The sequence below is a fragment of the Protopterus annectens genome, chromosome 2.part0 (assembly GCF_019279795.1).
Source record: "Protopterus annectens isolate FY-2018-M chromosome 2.part0, PAN1.0, whole genome shotgun sequence".
In the NCBI taxonomy this organism is placed as follows: domain Eukaryota; kingdom Metazoa; phylum Chordata; order Ceratodontiformes; family Protopteridae; genus Protopterus; species Protopterus annectens.
Genome location: NC_056728.1, coordinates 134,331,725 through 134,351,287, shown reverse-complemented (window position 1 = coordinate 134,351,287; position 19,563 = coordinate 134,331,725). Strand labels below are relative to the sequence as shown.

Here is a 19,563-nt window from a genome sequence, read left to right as displayed (position 1 = left end):
ATGTTTGGCTTGTCAAATTCTAACATGAAACTGGAATGATTTATCAGCCGTCAGCTGAAAGTTTATTTCCACCCGATAGATCTGAACTGCATGTTTTACTCTTCTGCTGACTGACTATTAGGCCTCCCCTCCCACCCAGCTTGTCCAGAACTCAGGCCAGTGGTCGAACCTAGGTCATCTAGGTCGTAGGCAGGGATCCATCCCTCCATGCCAGACACATGGTTTTGAATCACATTTCTAATGAAGACAAGGGCTGAGGGCTAATGATGCAGAAGTGATCTTGGTAAGGTATAAAGACAGTGGAACAATTTACCTGTGTAATCGGGAGACAGTTGCTGATAAATTGAACAAGATGGTGTTTTAGTGGTTATCACTAACTTTTCATTTCTAAAGGTTACAATCAGGAAATAACACAGTACTATAGGGTCATATGTAAACACCAGGCTAACTGTCCTTGCAAGACATTTAAAGCCAAGCCAATTTCCCTTGTGAGGTTTGAATTAACCTATCCCATTTGGTTTTAGACTGGCCTTACCCATCCCATGGTTGAAAATTATATATTATCTCCAGTGAGAATAACTGGGATCATACCACAGATAATATGACGGGACCCATGCATGGGATAAAGCATTTAAGAACTGCCTCCATTCATTAGTAGTACAGGGGACAGTCCCTAGGTAAAGTTTCTACTACCCATCCATACATCTAAGTTGCTGTTGAATAAGGACAAGGATGAGCTTTGTTTTACGTGGATGGGGAGTCTGTTCCACAGCAGCAGCAGTGTATTCAGTGAGATATATCTGTCCCATAAAACTGTTCTGTTGATGCTGCAGAAGAGGTTTAGATCCCTAGACAGAGTACTTCTGATGCCATTTGACTTGCTGATGTACATTAGGTCCATCAGTATTGGTCAGAGGATGTCCTGTATACCAGATAAAGGTTACCTCTTGGCAGACTATATGATACCGAATATAGTGACAACTCTTAGTCGGTCCATGTAGGACATATTGTTTAGGGATAGTATCCTATTAGTAAGGTATATCTGTGGGCATTGCATTGCTGCATGCGTCTGGACAGATACATGACAAAGAAGGCATTATACTCAATTACTGGCTAAGCAAAGGGGAACAACGACATCCCTAGATGTAGACACAGTCCCTTTGTTTATAAACTGCACACTATAGAATGACTTTCTTATGACAGTGCACACGTTAGTCAAAATGTAGGTCACTGTTTACACAAGTTTCCAAATCCCAAGCAACTTGGTCAAGTTCTTAGGGGTATACTGTCAACATAGCTTACCCTAATTTTTACCCATCAAAACCAGTAGGAAACTGTTTTTGATCTATAAGCTACTTTAAACAACTCTGTTCTTACTATAAATCTCACTGTTTTAGGTTCCTGACCCAGAGACTCCCCATACTCCTTCTTCTGACTTACTGTCTTGTCCTTATTTAACAAATGCTGTAATATTGTTTGAAAGTTTGACATACTTAGCACTTTTCTATTATACTTTCTCAAACAATTGCTGTGTATATGCCTCAGTTCTTATACTTGAACCTTTGACATACTATATGTTAGCCAACCACCTGATGTATATATATATATATATATATATATATATATATATATATATATATATATTATGCTACACTTGGAAATTTGACAAACATTTGTTTGTAATGGGTCTATATTAGAAGAGTGAAGCGACTTAAGAGCGACAGCTCTTTCGTCGACATGTAAAGTCCAAAGTCTGAAAAGAGCGAAGTTACGGAGCAGTGATTTTTTTCTCAGGGAAAAAATTGCTGGGCCGTTCTTGGTCCTTGCTGTTTTCACCACTGTCGTATGATCTTGGAGTTGGTATATTAAAGTATGGGGGGGGGGGCAATGCCCCCCACTTTATTTTGTCCTTAAAAAATTTTTTTTTGGTACACTGATTTTTTTCCCTAGGAAAAAAATCATTATTCCGTAACTTCGCTCTTTTCAGACTTCAGGTTTTACGTGGCATTCGCTCTTCTAATATTGACCCGTTTGTGTCCACTTTTATCTTTTTTTTACTGATGTATCTTTCAGGCTGACCCTGAAACTGGTCCTTATGGATCACTGCACTATCATGTTTAACAAATTAAATGAAAAATATACATTTCTTATATTACCTCCTTACAATTCCATCAATGCCATCATATCATCATCTCAGCTCTGCTAGCTTTTCCTCATATGTCATGCCCTCTTTACCCTGCACCAAACACAGTCACCTCCCTCCACATACTGTGACTGCTCATCCCCACAAAACCTCTAATTGCCCACAGACATTCTTCCCAGCAGCTGGTTTGCTTTTACTGCATCTCTTTCCTTTACAAACTGATGGTTTAGGTATTCTGTAGCAGTAACCCCCAGGCCAGATTCCTACCATACATTTTTTGGTCTACCTTAGCAGTGTACCACTGCTGATGAAGTGCCATTTACCCAGCATGTTCTCTTGCTTTTAAATCTATTAAAAGCAGACAAATATGGCTTGAGTTACTGCAAAGCAACAGAAGGAAAAGTCAGTAAGTAGCTCTGGGCTCTGAATATTTCATGTGATATTTTTGAGTTCTGGACTGAAATTAAGGACCTTATTAAACAGTAACTCAAATTATTAGTTTTAATTATGTGCATTCCCATAATCATTTACAACAATTTAATAAAGGAAAGTGACATTTGCCTGGTTTAATCTGGCATGTACTTCTTGATTGGATATGCACAATGCCAGTTACATTTCTTGCAGTACTGCTGTTCTTCAAAGCACAGCATCCTTTAATGAATCCTTTGTTGTTTGCATGAATTATACGGCCCAATAATGGGGGACAACTCCTCCTCACCAGTACATAATGCAAGAGCCCCAAACCATGACATATGATAGGCATTTGAGAAAATTCACATTTCTGTAGTTTTAGTACATTAAGTCACCAAACTAGGATAACCATCCACATCTCATTTCCTAGAAATACAGAGACAAACTTGCTACCAGAAGTGCATCTTAGGTTGGCAGCATGTTTATTTCTTACTTTTATTCATTTATTTATCTAATTTATTTATTATTCATTAACCAGGAAGCTGACAAGGCCCAAGTGCCTTGTTTTGGCATAACCCAGGAGCCCTATCTTGTTAAGCTGACAGTCACTCAGTTTTCCTAGTGGAGATTTAATGGTATCAAGCCTGAGACTACATCATGAAGGTCACCATTAGCTCACAACCTTAACTCTCCGAGCAGAACTATTCAGTTATGGTCCTGCAGATAAATACAATTTCTCCATATAAAATCCATCAGCCTAGAGGGTACATGACAATCTATCAACATTTTAATCAAGAGTTTGACAGTCACTTGCTATGTAGTCTGGGTCAGTGGACAGGCCTAGAACTTCTATAATAAGACTAATCCTGCACTTCACATCCACTTCAGCATAGAGAAAACAGACTGATTCCTCAGCACTCACAAAGAAGTGGGTCAGAGGGGCATAAAAATAGTACACTGCAATTTGCAATTCAAAATGCTCCCAATACAAAGACAGAAATTCTGTTTTATGACTCATTCTAACTAATTTTAATGCTTATTTTTTTCAGTTTGTTAATTGGGTAACAAAAGAAGTCCACAAACCATTTTCAGCCAAGACCCAGTCCAAGTACAATTTCAGGTAACAATACAGAAAGTAAATCTGCAGCAGTTATACAACTAATTAACATCTCAATATCAGCAGTCATATAAACATTCCTAAACTAGCATGGTAGACATATAATCTGAGCTGTTTAAATTGTACAGCGTAGAACATACAACAAGCAGTCAATATAATAACAATGTACAAAGGAGAAAAGAAACATACATCAAGATGTGAAAATAATACAACAACCAAGCACATTCGGGAAAAAAGAGGCGTGGGTAATTTAAGCACACAGTCATTCAAACTGAACACATATGAGCAGTAAAATGAGAGGCCAAAAAGTGCTCACCGAATTGTTAGTGGCAGACAGAATTTGTTAAGACTATTCTGTAGAGATGCCACAGTAAGTGTCTATATGAACGATAATGCTATACGTATCATCTATCTATGTAAACACAGTAAGTACAATCAAAAGTGTCAAGTGAGAAAGAAGGCAGTTATACTACTCAGTCTTTTGCACGTTAGCTCCAGACCAACAACATGAGTTTGCACCATCATATAAACATTCATAAACTACTAAGTTACAGCCAACCCTAAGGGGGTCTGGCTGACCATGTTTGCAGATGATTGTATGCTAGGTGCTGTAATCAAATCACCAAAAGACTTGGCTACCCTGCAGGAAGGCTCAATAACAGGTGCCAGAATCATGGTATAAAGTGCCAAAACATGCATTTTTGTACCCTTTAGGAAGTTGACGCCCCGGTGCGAGACCACATTGATAATACTTCCCTAAAAGTAGACCTGGTTGTTAGAGATCTAGGAACTTATGTGGACAGTGACCTAATTTTTGACCAATGTGTGTTGACAGTTGTGAGAAAATCCTTCTATATTGCACAACTCATTAACAAAGAAATTGTTTCCAGGTCCAAGGCTGTCCCTCAGCCCTCATAAGGCCAGTTATTGAGTATAATGTCATAATGCCCCCTGTGCAGACATATACAACTGGAATGCCCTTAGAGATATATTAAAAAAGGATATTACACTTAAAAATTTGCCCTATATGGACCACTTCAAAACTCTGTCAGTATATGCAGTCTCTTATAGACTAGCAAGTGATGACCTGTATATGGCATGCAAGGCAACTGACCCAATACTGATAGACCTGCTGCAAATCAGAAAGTCAAACAGCATCAGAAACATTTGTTCCAGGGATCTAAACCTGTTCTGCAACATCAACAAAATGGTTTGGAGGGACAGGTACATCTTGTAATGGATACCACTAGTCTGGAACAGACTCCCCATCCATGTAAAGTAAAGCTCATCCCTGTCCAGATTCAAGTACAGCTTGGATCTATGAATGAGTAACAGGAAATTTACCTCCAGGCTCCCCGTACAACTACTACTGAACAGAGGCAGCTCCCTACATTATTTAACCCATGACTGGGGACTTTCTAAATATCTGTGGTACGATCCGAGCAACTACCACCAGAGATAATATAAACATAGTCCCTTAATGGGTAACATTAATCTAAACACTAAACAAAATAGGTAATTCCAAGCACCAAACATGAAATATGGTTAGGCTTAAAATGGCCCACCAGGGCAGTTAACCTAGTAGTAACATATGAACCTCTGAATAAGACAGTCAAAATTAAATTAGACAATAATTGTTGGTTTAGTTGAACAGACTGAAGAAATAATTTATCAACATTTATGCTAGTATGGCTAGGTGTAAAGGACTACTTGATGCTAGTAGGACACATTAAAGTGAGAGAAGAAGAAGATACAGCTATAATATATTAACATGCTAACCTGCATCCCTAAAGCATGAACATTTGTTTAATTCAACAAGCTGTGAATTGGAATTCTTTTTGAATGTTCTCACACTGTTACAGCTCTTTGTCTTCAGGTATGTCATGTCATTTTAGCAAATGCTCTTCCTGTGATCTGTACCTTAAAGGAAGATCTGACAAATGATAGTTGATCTGTGCTTCTCAGAGTGTGCACTTGATGCCTCTGAAAAAGTATTATTTTTAATGCTTTCATAGATGTTTGTAATTCAAGTCCTCACCTATCCCATCCTTTGCAAATCAGACTAACATAAAAAAAAATTTTTTTTTTTTTTAAACAGACAGTTATTCATCTTGCAACAAGCTTCTCCCTGTGGCACAGACGAAACATACCTAAATGTGAAACCAAGTAATCAAATACCTTTAGGTCAATTTTCCTTCAAAAGCTCCTTTGCTCCCTCAACACTCCTTTCTGGAACTATCTGCCTTTGTTTCTTTTGTCATAACTCCAGTTGCTACTGTTCCTGTCCTCTTATGGGCCTTAAAAATTCAAATTCATCTGTGGCCCTTATTCAAGGATCCTCACTGACTTTTCTCTTCTGTCTGTATCCTTCCTCTGTTGGAAGTATTAACTCATCATGCTTTCCTTCCCTCCACTGGCTTCTTTTCCTGCCCCCTTAAAGGGTTCCTGTCGAGTCTATCTGTATGTATCATGACACTTAGTAACTTGGGTACCATGATACATCTTCCATGTATTATTCTTATTTTATGTGGGTTACTTCTTAATAAAAACGTAATAAGTTTTTTATTAGGGAGCCACCTATAAATAAAGTTTACCCCTCTGTGACATCAGAATAGGAACAGTATTTAGATGAATTCATAGACTTTAATGGATAAAATGATGCATACTCAGTAGTGCATCCATTAAAGCTTATGGATGCACTCCTATACTGTTCCTATATTGACACAGAAGCTTGGTGATCTCAAAGCAAGAGAAAGTGTTTTTTTATATATAAATAATTTAATTAGTAAATGTGAGAGGTATATTTAGAATGTTAGTGGGGAAAGCACATCACAGCATAAAAGGCCCCACATGCCATGGTGCAAAACATAAGTGAAAAAAATGTAAGAAGCTCTTTAACAGCACTTCATTCACCTCTGCCACTTCTTTGTTGACCTCCATCTTTGCTTGCTGAATGGTCTCTACCAGTCTTCTCAAAGGTCTCTGTTCTTGTCTGTTGTAGTTCTCATCTTGTCCCTAGCCTCTGTTTCTCTCTCTTTATTGAGCTAATTCTGGCCCACCACTATCTGCTACTAATATTTAATGCCTTTTAATCCAGTCTCTACGATGCTTTCTACTCATGTTGCCCACTGGCTACTCTGCTTGTAACCCAGCAAAATTATGTTATTGTTTCCACATTGGCCTTTCTTCGAGTTTCTTTACCTGTCTCTGTTGCTCTACGTAACTACACAATGACCTCTCTTCTTCTTCCTTCATGATAGTCTATGCTTTCACCACCCTGTAGGATTCTGCTACTATCTCTGTGTTGGCCTGTTCTTCTACCTCAACATTGGCTTTTGTTTCTCTTTCTCCACTAGTCTCTGCTCCACAATGACTTCATTCCCAATCTCTCCACTTTATTCTTTTCCAAACCCAATGGGTTGCTAACTGGCTTACTGACAGAACCCACACTGTAAAAGTAGCCGACTCCAAATCCAACTCCAGACAAGTGACAAGTGGAGTACCTCAGGGTTCAGTCCTGGGACGGCTCTTGTTTGGCACCAACTTCTCTGAAGTACAGGCCAACACTAAGGGACTCTGGATAACAAAGTTCGCAGATGACTGCAAACTGCGAGCCATTATTGAATCCCCAAATGATGTGGATACTCTACATCACAGATTTACAGAAACAGATGCTTGGTGTCAGAGCCATGGGCTCAAGCTCAATGCCAAGAAATGTATAGTTATCCCCTTTGGGAAAAAACATGTATCCGTGAATTGCCATATAGATGGCAGTACACTAAACACCGAAAGTGTGATAAGAGACTTAGGGACACAGGTGGACAGTGGTCTCACTTTCGATAACCACATCGCCGGAACAGTCAGGAAATCCTTCTATGTGGCACACCTCATCACTAAGGGCTTTTCATCCAGAACAAAGGAGGTCATTGTCCCACTGTACTCATCCCTCATTAGACCCATTATAGAATGCAACGCCCCATTTGGTATGTACCTCTCAAGACATCTGCTACAACTGGAAAGGCTGCATAAATACCTCACTAAAAGAATCACAGGCCTAAAGCAGATGCCCTACGCTGACTGCCTTAAAAAACTCCAGCTATATATCGTCTACTCAGAGGCAATCTCTGCTTAACATACAAGGCCATGTCAAACCCAGAGCTGTTGGACATGCTACACTTAAAGAAATCCCAATCCCTCAGAGCCACCCGCTCCAGGGATCTAAACCTTGTCATCACAATAAACAAAACATGCTGGAGGGATAGGTTCCTGACCCAGAGATTCCCCAGACTCTGGAATAGATTGCCCATACATGTCAAGCAGAGTGCCTCTATGGCCCTCTTCAAAAGGAACCTTGACAATTGGATGGGAGAAACGAAATTCACCCCGGGGATCACGTCAGTCGCCCTGCTAGACAGGGGTCCAGGGAAGTAAATAGTGTGGGAAGAAATAGCCAGGGAATTGTTATGGCTAGGCTTGTATAGGCCCTTGGGCTGATAACCTAGTACCAACCTATGAAATTTCCTATAAGTTCCTCCTATCTCCCCACTGGTCTTTAGTCTTCTCTCCACAATGGGCTTTGTTTGTACTCATTTCCATATTGGTCTTTTTTCTTGTTTAGGTTCATAGGTAAATACTAGATTAGCTGCTTTTGTGGACTACTCCCTTGGTGAGAATCAGACACTGTACATACTACCTGTAAGGTAAACACCTTAACCATTATGCCAATCCCCAACCCATTTCACCGCTGACATCTGCCATAACCTTCCTGCTAATATCCATTCTATTATTCAACTTGTGCTCTACTCCTGTCATTTTCCAACAATACTACTCCTCTGTACACTAATTTAACTGTACTTCACTTGTTTCTTTTCATACCTTCCAGTTTCCTGGCAAGTTTCTGCTTCATTTTCACCAAAGGCTTCTATTTCTAGTTCTCCTCAAGCATAGACACTTACCTCCAAAATGGTTTCCACTTTTGGATCCTTTCTAGCCTGTGAGGCTGCCTCTTTACTGTTTCCTGCCAACCTGTACATCTATGCCTTCAATGGACTTACGTTTCACTGCTGACAGTGTTGCTGCTGCGTCATCAAAGACATAAGCCCCTAGCTTTTCACTGGCTTCTTTCTCATCTGATCTCTTTTGTCTCCTCTGTTCATGTAACTCTGTTGGTTCTGTTCCTGCCTTCCCTTTGGCCGTTATGTTTTACCTCTGAGGGTCAGAGTACAGATCTGAGTAATCTGCAAGTAATGAATCATTTTGTTGCTGGTAGTTTAATATTTCATAGTATTTTAAAAAAGGTAACCAAATACATAAAATGCATCTGTTTTCAACTCAGCCTGTCTTCATTTAAAATGGATACATTGTGATTAGCCATATTTTATTTATTTGATTGTTTATGTTTTTAAATATAGACTTTAGTGCAGGAGTGTCCAACCCGCGGCCCGCGGGCCGCATGCAGCCCTCAGAGCTCTTCCATGCGGCCCGCGACCCTTATATTGAAATTTCACTTTTTTTCCGTGTGTTTTTACGTCCGCGTCCTTAAGCTGTTCTGCGCATGCGCCAACAGCATCTTTCAGCTGGTCTGCGCATGCGCCAAAACACCGTTCAGTCGTTTTTTACATTTGCGGTAAAGTTTCAGCTGAAGGAAGGACTGAGATCGCGGCGACGAAAGAGAAGACTCAGAGTGAGGAGGATTTATTTATTTTTACCCACGGACTACATCTCCACCAGTAAAAGGTAAGCTAAGCTATATGATTCTTTTAAAAACTTAATGACTTAATATTCTTGAGCAGGGTATCCTCATAGTGATTTAGGAAACCAAACGATCATATATTTTACGAAGGGCAGGGTCAAAACATGAGCCAAAAATCCAGAAAATGTAATAATCGTGCTATGGTCTCTATATAATGACATGCTAATTCATAGACATTTTTTTAACAAAAGTTACTGTTTTTATACGTTTACTGGGATAGTACAACTGAACTCTAACAACCCCTTTATAAATGTGGCTAAATGTGTTGCAGATTCATAAAGTACCAAAGAAATTACAGTTGCAAATTGCTGCAGGACAGAGAGAATTTGATGCACTTTCTGTAGTTACCGAGTTTTGTATCTTGGAAACTATGAAAACAGTCTTAGGAAAAGACTTATTATTAAGTTGATTAAGTTAGGCAAGCCAGAGGGAAAATGCTCTTTACAAACCTGTTTACAGTTAAGGAGAGCATATTGTTAAGATGTCAAGTTTCATGCAGTATTTTATAATTATATGGGTGGTGATGTAGAGAAAGAGGTGCTTTAAGTTGAATGCTCAGTAGAAGTGTAGGCTGAAAGCTTTCACATACCATGATCTTAGTTACATAATGTACCTTATACTTTTGAAGACTGAACAATTAAACTGAAGTGGGTCATACTGAAGCATTGTGTGTTGGCTGATTAACTTGATTGATGCTACTAAACCTGAACACATACCTGTCAGTTAGAAAGAAATCTGGCAGTGGTTTTACCCTGAAATGTACAGTGCCATGTTTATTTTTATACAGACTGTTTGCATTTGCTGTGGTGTTATAATCTGCTTCAGATCCAAACTTATTTTTTACTTGGCAAAATATTTCACTAAATAACATTACTAGACATAGGTCTTTCTGCACTGATGAGATAAATTTAACTACCACAAAGACCCACTTTTATTTTTGAAGAAAGTCTCCATATGGGCAAAGAGTATATTTTCTTGTAGGTGTAATTAATAGCTCCTCGGTATTAGCAGTTCAGCACGCAAAACACTTGCCTTTTACTTATGAATCTATATATAAACGTTGCCACATACAGCACTGGGTAGGTGTCCGTATTGTATAAAGTTCCATTAGTTGAACGTTAATCTACATGCCACACATTTTTCTTTTATTTTGCTTGTAACTCTCAAAAAGCAAGGATTGCACCCACATAGCTGCTCAGAAAACAGTTGTAGATGATGAATTTTACTTGCTTTAAATTTAAAATTTGTGCTGTAGAAATTTTGGTGGCTGTCTTTTTTTAGTGCTGCCTACACTGCAGTTTGTTTGGGGTTGGGGGCAGATTTCTGATGTGTCATATAGCTGCTTTCCCAAAATTTTAAACAAGAGTTAACATCTGTATTCAACACCATAAATTAATTGCTTTTCATACCTCCCTGTAGTTTCTGAATTTATTCCAACTAGGGGAAAGTTAGATGAAACACAACCCCTACCAGTCTGACACATGCTTGAATGTGACAACAGTGACCATCTCCAACTCCTTCAGATGGCAGTAAAATGGACTTCTCTCTGTAGTTACAAAGCCTGTCTCTTGACACTTATTGAAAATGCACAGGCTCTCTGTCAGGCGAAGGAGCACAGGAACATCACTAGAAACGTGTTGCATTGCATGTTACACATCCCTCTTTAAAACAAAAAAAGTTAGAAACCAAGGTAAATATTGCATAATGGAAATGTTCCATGACAGACTGTGGTTGATGTGTAATTTAATCACTCTGGTAACATTAGACCTCTGTGGCATACATTCTGCCACAGTGATTATTAGGTGATGCTTGACTTAATCTACAACCCCCTCCTAATGTATTACTCAAGTAAGCCTCCATATTGAAACTTATTTGATTAGGTGTCATAAACTGAAGATTAAGGTATACCCTTAATGCAGACAGCAGATGCAGGCACATTCCATTGAGAGTTGGCATGTGGATACTGACTGGCACTGATATTTTAACATTAGCTGTGATAATTGGCTCATTGTATGTACCCACTTAAGTCTTTGTTAAAGAAGTACAGATAAGGCAAATATATATACATTGATATTTCTAGTTCTGTTGAATCTGAGTTTACTTTGCACTGTGTACTTAATTGTGTATATATTTTTCCGTGTGTGCCATTCCACAGAAGAGGGAAGTTGTATATACACTAATTTAAACTGTACATGTTTTGGACTTGCAGTCTGTCAACATCCTTTACCTCAGTAAGAGTGGGGCAGGTTGGTGATGGATCAAGTTATCAGTACATGGCTGGGTTGTTTTCTGTTATACACAGCGAGGTAATTGCATTTAAGACTCTTTGGATGGCTGTAGTGACATCTTTGTTTTATGGTTATTTGGATGCAAGACATCTGTTGTACATATTGTTGATGTATAGTCAAACATTCACTAACATTACCTCACTGACAGGGGCACTCTTAAAGTAGGGTTTGGCAGAGGTGACTTCAAGATTCGATGGTTCCCACTTGAATTCTGTTTGGTGTTCCTGAGTTGGAGCAGATTTTATATAACCTGTTGATTGTATCCTGGTGTTTCAGTTTCTGATATGGTTGAATGCCCCCACCTAGTAGTGCTTCAGTTTGAAGTGTGTTCTTAGTGCTTTACTTGCTGATTTGTTAGCCCCTAAGAAGGCACAGTAGCTAAATATCTATTAATTTTTCATGTTATTCAAACAATGCAACTCAGCAGGTGTAGTTTTCCTGCTGACTTTCTCCTTTTCCTGCTTTTGGAGACTGTTACACCATTTATTTGTGTTTCCAATGGCTACCTGTGGGCAGAGCAGAATTTTGGACTTAGTTTTATTATGTATAGTTATAGTTACTTTAAAAAACTTCTTCATAGTGATGGAAGTGTATGAAATAATCCTTAGATTAGATTAATGGAAGCATTTTATATGTACTGTGCATATTCTTATTAGCAGTTCTACTAATTAAATTTATTAAAAGAACTGATGTGGAAAATATAATTCACAGAGTAGGAACTTGCAACCAGAGCACGAACATATTGGTCTGTTACATTTGCTAAAGAAAAAGCTTTCAGAGAAAACTTATTTCTTAGTCACTTTTCTTAGAATGCAGCTGCTGTGGTTGTAGTGTTTTTAGAGATAGACTGAGGAATAATGACAATGATTAAAATGTCTACCATTAGGTTATGGGCAATACCTAGTTGTGAGTAGGTAGGTGGTAGGTAGGAGATTGTGAGGCTCGAGCCAGTACAGTTAAGGCTTTGCAGTGTTGACTTTCTGTATGTAAACTGCTGCGAAATCTAGCAATTATAGTGTGTAGCAGCTGTTCAGTTTCATGGGGGGGGGGGGTTGCTATGCAGGTTAGTCATGATGGGGGAGGCATACAAGAGAAATGGTAGTAAACAGGTTCATGCAAGTTTTTTTTCTAATGCTGTCAGGTAATGTTTACTTCTAAAAAACCTGTATATGTATTTTTCAAAGAGCATGAAAAAGTTAATGCATGAGCAGAATAAAATGTCTGCATCTACAGAAGACTTTTAATAAACCAGTCCTGGATGTTTTGCAGTGCTTGATTTGCTGCATAGTTTTGTTCACTTTTAAATGAAAATTATTTTGGTTCATGCTTGTAGATAAGTTGGTTGTTTGGCTAGCGCTAGAAAGATTTTCATCATTTTGCAACTCGTACCAGGCTGGAAACGCAGGCCATTGTAAATGCACAGCACATCTGATTATTTTATTGAATTGCCCTATGAGCTTTGCGTGAAGGAAGTAGTTGTTATGCTCTGCTTTGTGAACTTTGAGGGAGCAGAAATTTTTTTGCTTGATAGATTATTCCTTTTCTTAACAGCTACATCTCTGGCTTAATGTCATTCAGTCATTTTTATTTGATGGCCTCTACTAACATATTCAACAAACCAGTTTTGTGAACTGTAATATATGAACTACGCTGACTCATTTGTAAAATTACTTGGTAATTATACACAGTCTGAATAATTCATTACAATATTTCAGTTTACTGTTCCATTCGTTATTCCTCAGTGCTGTCTATACTAGGCAAAATGACTCAAAAGAAAGGGGTGTTTAAATCTGTAGTCTAGTGAACGTCCATCAAACTAATATGAAACAGAGGTCAATATGTTACAGTTATATATTGATTGTGGCCTTTTCCAGTAGGTATCTGTCTGCATGTCTGTCTGTTAACTGACTATGTAAGCTAGTCTGTGAACATCTCAATGCATTCGTGCTTGAAGTGTTTGAAGCATTCCTGAATTTCACAATTGCCTGTTGCAATTACTGAAGTAAGCATCATGAGTGCAAATTACATACAAAACAAGGCATTATGACAAAAATATTTTTAAATAAACAAACCAGCCACAATTAAAAGGTTTTTAAATTTATTTAATAATAAACAATAATAAGAATAAGACAATATTCAATAACTCAATGAATAAAGTGACACAGTTCAGAATTGCAGGAAATATGTTAAAAACATTGCAGGACAGTCTCAAAATACAGAAAATATCTACTAATCTTGCTATATATTGCAATCTGTCCCTAAGAGAGGTTACTTATCTCTCAGAAATGTGCCTAAGGCCCCTGGCCTAAGCCCTGGAACTGGAAGTCATAAAACAGTAGTAAACAGTTTTACATTTGAAACCTGTCATTTTGTCTGTTTCCACACAAAAGAACTTCTGGCTGCAGTGTAGACATCCTGTCTTGTTGATGAGATAAACACAGTCGTAAAACAATTCACTTCATTTCTTAGCTAGCATTTGCCAAATAACTCCTTCTCTATTAATACAGACAGTTGTAAAACAATTCACTTCTGTTCTTAGTGTTGGCAAATTAACTCTGTATGTTCCAACTTCTACCTTACAGCACACATCTGCATAGGTATATAGTTATTATACAATATACACACATTTCTGCTCTTTCCCAGCAGGGTACACTGGTTACATTCTTGAAGCTCAGTACAGAACATACAGTTCAACACACACTTCTGCACCACTAGTTTAATATACACATATGTATAGTTTTTTTACATTTGTAAGACAAGCATAGGAAGCATATTAATATTCAAAAATGACACATAGAATTATGTACAAAATAACATCTAGCTGGGCTGGCGGCCTCACAACCACTTTCCCCAAAACTTTGGCCCAAAAGGGATGATGATGCATTTGTTGGCATTCGGCTTGCGGTCATGTGTATGGCACCAGTCATTTGTTTGGGTGAGACCCTCTTATTCAGAATTGTTTTATTAAGTCAGTGATGTGAATTCTTTACTTTATTGCAAATTTGTTGGCTTAATTTTGTGGATTGTAATACTGTAGGTGTAGGGCTGCTAATGTTGACATTTTACCTACTTGGGACGGCTGGAGTGGTTTTCGCAGTGTGAATTGGTAGTACAGTAGTAGTGAATTAATGACAGTGTCAGTGTGTGCCAGTTTTTTTCATTGCAAGTGAATGACTTTTCTTGGGTAGCATGCAAAGTACACAGTATTTAACTTGAAACTTGATGGTACAGCTCTGATCATGTCATTGAAAGCTGCCATTCTTGTAGCAGTAAGAAACTGTTGATTACATGCAGCTAACCATACATGTTCATAGCTCTATCGCAGTCCATCTGAATTTCATGAATTATGACGAACTTTTCAAAATGCGCAGTATTACTGGCACAAAGTACAGACCGACAGTCACAGTAAATGTGATGTGCTTTATGCGTAATGGCTGTTTTGAAGACTAATGAAACAAAGTGCCTCACTGGCCCTCCTCAGATGTAATCTGGCCAACTGGATGGGTAACTGTAAATTCACCCCAGGGATATTTTTGTGTTATTTTGCAGATGTGAAATGATCCCTTGAACACCATTAACATATACTACTACAAGTATGGATAGTTTTAATTTTTATTTCCTTATTTTTTAATGTAAATTGTTAGCCATTGTTTTAAAAATTATATAACTAGGAATAAAGTAGTTAAGTTACTCCTTTTTTACTTTTCAGATGGCTTCTGCATCTGGTCAAACCAAAACCATGAAACGCAAGATAGCAGACGAAAGAAGAGTCTTTCAGGAAAAATGGACTGATGAGTACTTCTTTGTTGAATCAAAAAATAAAGCACTTTGCTTAGTATGCAGAGAAGTGGCATCCGTTTTCAAGGACTACAATTTGAAAAGGCATTATATTCAAACGCACCCCAAATTAAGTGAATTGCAAGGAGTGTCCCGTAAACAGAAAATATCAGAATTAAAAAAAAGTCTTACATTTCAACAACAGCTGTTTCGAAAATCAGCTACTCAACCGGATTCTTTACTGAAGGCAAGTTATGTTGTAGCAAATTTAATTGCAAAAAAATCCAAGCCATTTGCCGATGGTGAATTTGTTAAAGAATGCCTTGGAAGTGTAGCAGACATAATTTGCCCTGAAAAAAAATCAGAATTTTCTAAAATCAGTTTATCACACCAGACAATCGCAAGGCGTGTGGAAGATATAGCCAAATCTATTGAAAATACGTTGGAATCTCGGTGTGCAACTTTCAAGTATTACTCCATAGCTTTGGATGACAGCACTGATGTTACAGATACGGCACAACTTGCCATATTTATTCGTGGTGTTGACAACGATTTCAATATTACTGAAGAACTGGCCTGTATGGTTCCACTGAAAGACACAACAAAGTCTGCTGATCTGTACAAGGCAGTAAAAGAAACACTGGCAAGATTTTCCTTGACCATCACAAACCTGTCTGGCATAGTAACTGACGGTGCTCCAGCTATGGTTGGAAAGAGGGAAGGACTAACAACACTGATGGAAGAAGATGCAAAACAGATCAGTAATGTGCGTTTCATGAAGTACCACTGCATTATACATCAAGAAAATTTGTCTGCACAGACTTTAAAAATGGAAAATTTTATGAATGTTGTTGTTAAAACAATAAATTTTATAAGATCCAGAGGATTAAATCACGCCAGTTTCAGGAGTTTCTGACTACTTTGGAATCTACCTATGGAGACATCTTGTACTTTACTGCAGTGAGGTGGTTAAGTCATAGAAAAATGCTGAAACGCTTCTATGACTTACGAGATGAAATAAAGTCCTTTATGGAGTTAAAAGGAAAGCCTGTACCTGAATTTGAAAGTGCAAGCTGGATGGCTGATTTAGCCTTCTTAGTAGACATCACTGCTCATTTAAACGACCTGAACTTGCGCCTCCAAGGGGAAAATCTATTAATAAATGACATGTTTCAAACAGTGACGGCATTTGAAATGAAACTGAAATTGTGACACAGTCAGATTAAGAACAATAGCTTCATTCACTTTGCAACACTGTCTGAGCAAAGACATGCAAATACTGAAAAATATGCGGCATTACTTAATAGTTTAGCACAGGAGTTTGAGAGCAGATTTCAAGATTTTAGAAAACACCAACAACAGTTCAGTATATTTGCTACTCCATTCTCAGTTGACATCGACATGTTGCCTGCAAACCTGCAACTGGAATGCATAGAATAGCAGTCAGATACGCAACTTAAAGAAAAATTTCTGCAAGCATCTTTATTTGACTTTTATAAGTTATACCTACCCAAAGAAAAATATCCATCACTTCACGAACATGCCCTGTTCATGACATCTCTGTTGGGGAGTACATACATTTGCGAGCAGTTTTTTTCTCGTATGAAGCATACAAAAAATAAAATCAGAACAAAAATTTCAGATGAGCATCTTGAAAATACTCTTCGCATCGCCACTACATCTATCAAACCCGATATAGACGCACTGGTATCAAAAAGACAAGCTCAGTCTTCACATTAAAATGGTTATGCTCATAATGTTTGTCTACTACACAAAAGAACAATCCTGACTTGACAGCCTGAACCTCCTGATATGGACACTTAAGTATAACAAGAACTATAAGTTTGAATTCTGCAAAGGTCTGTGCCTGGCTGCACCCTTGTGAACTGGTTTCACGAATAAACATTGCCACTACTATTTTATTATAAAGTCACTTATTTGTTTAAATTTGAGAAATGCAGATTGGAGAGGCAACTGCAAAACAGCATGTGTGAGTTTACCTTGTGAAACTGGAGTGTGTTTTGGCATACTACCATGTTCTTTGTGTCTCCACAGTAAGTGGGTGAACCAAAGTTAAACGTGTTGTACCATCTGTTAGTGACAGTGAAACAAATGTAAAAATAAAAATTGTTCATTTTTTAAGAAGTAAAAGTGTCATCATTCCTGATATTGCTAGTGCCATATTTCAGGGACAGACTATAAAGCTAGAAACAGAAGAATACATGTGCGTTTTGGACAACATATGTGCATTAAGGACATGATAGAAGACATGGAAACCAGCAAAATCACAGGTATGATCTCATACAAATTGAAAGGTTTGTACCTGTTAATTTTTTTACAAATAAACTAAGATGTTAGAATTAGATTTAACTGTTTTTTTTTAATAATTAGAATGAGATATTGAATTTTAGGGCAAATATTATGCATTTATTAATTTATTTATTGTTCAAATTCACCTACAATACAGCCAGTGGGTCGACTTTGTATTAGTCCGCATATACCTGGGGACTTTTGCTCTTCAGTTTACGACGCGTCGTTAAAGACTTTTTCTTTCTTTTTTTTGCTCTTCAGTTTATGTGAGAGACCTTTTTTTTTTTTTTTTTTGGTCCTCACTTGCTGTTTGCCCCCAGACCATTTCTGTTGACTCAATGCGGCCCTTGCAACTGAAAAGGTTGGACACCCCTGCTTTAGTGTATGGGCCACTCTAATTTGACTTTCTAAAGAGATACCAGACCTTCTAATGAAAACACAATACATTTTAATGAGCCTGGCAAACGTTTCTGTTACTTTAAAGTTCATTAAACATTTAGCATTTTATAACACAGGACTAGCAAAGCTATAAGATTTTATTCCCTGACCTGGTACCAACTTGGAAACCCTTAGAAATAAAATACTGAGGTCACAGCCTATCTTCTAAAATCACAGAAGATTCATTAACCTAAAAGGAAGATTAGATGCAAAAGTGAGAACTGCTTTACATAGTATCTGTACAGAAATTAACTGCTTAAACCACAAAATTAGCATCTGCTATTAACAGCAGGCTGAGAGTTCTGCTACAGAAAATCATGGGTCCTAACTGTTAAGTCATCACTTCTGAGTTGCTATTTGTTTCCCTCTGTTGTAATTTTCATGTACTAGAGCAGAACCTAGAAATAAAGTAAGGTAGATTTTTTTTAGAAACTTCCTACACCAGTGGCATTCGGGTCCTCATCTGAGGAGTTTTATTTTTGCTGCTGACGGTTATTTAAAATTCGGCAATTTGGAGAGGTGGGAGCAAAAGCAGGAAAACAATGAAACGGTCTGTCTACTGCAGAATATTACATAATTAGCCATACATTATTAAAGCAATAATAAGTGAGCACAGCTACTATTATGCCTGAAAATGTGGCAGCACTGCCCATGCATACCTTGGAAATGCCTATTTCTGTGTGAATCTTTGTAACCGCATTATAATCCCACTGCAATTCAGATTGGAAGGAGAGCTCACCCATTTACCTCTAGGGCAGATGAAATGGGTTACAGAGTTCATCTCGTGTAGCTCTCATTCTGCTGAGTACCAAAGGGGGTCTTTCCCTAATATCATATCTGCTTTTATGCAGAGCAGAATATTAATTTACCTTCTAAATATAACCCAGCAACCAGGAATGGGGCACTTCCTTTAACAGCCATATTAGCAAATAGGCAAGAGAATAAATGTAAACAACATATCTTGGGATCTGTAGTTAAAAGCTCACACCCTCAGACATTGCAAAGAGAATCTTTGAAACTGTTAGTTTGAGAATGCATACGGTCAACTTTAACTGTATTTCAACAGAAAAGCAATTCTGTTGAACAGGTAGCTGCACCCCTATACCTTCGCACCTCTGTAAGAGATCTCAACCTTGAGTGTCAGGAGTGATGCCCACCCAACTTCCACAGTTCTGCAGTCACATTAAACAGGGTGCAGAGGCTTCAAGTAAATGCAGGAATCAGTTTTTAAAAAAATGACCACTTCTGTTTCTTTCAAACATAATGACATCTCTACAGAGTATCCCCAAAACATGGTGCTGCAGAGTGGCTTTATCCTGAAAGAAGG

At 38.0% G+C, this 19,563-nt stretch overlaps 1 protein-coding gene and 1 long non-coding RNA gene across 2 annotated transcripts in view; both read right to left on the bottom strand.

Moving 5' to 3' along the window:
* HECW2 (HECT, C2 and WW domain containing E3 ubiquitin protein ligase 2) overlaps positions 1-19,563 on the bottom strand; it is a 2,117,141-nt gene that overhangs the window by 1,622,660 nt on the left and 474,918 nt on the right. The window lies entirely within an intron of this gene.
* On the bottom strand, positions 16,542-17,307 carry LOC122792998. The gene is made up of 2 exons (XR_006363438.1): positions 16,999-17,307; positions 16,542-16,910 (listed from the first exon to the last, which is right to left on the bottom strand). It is a non-coding gene; the product is annotated as an uncharacterized LOC122792998 (long non-coding RNA).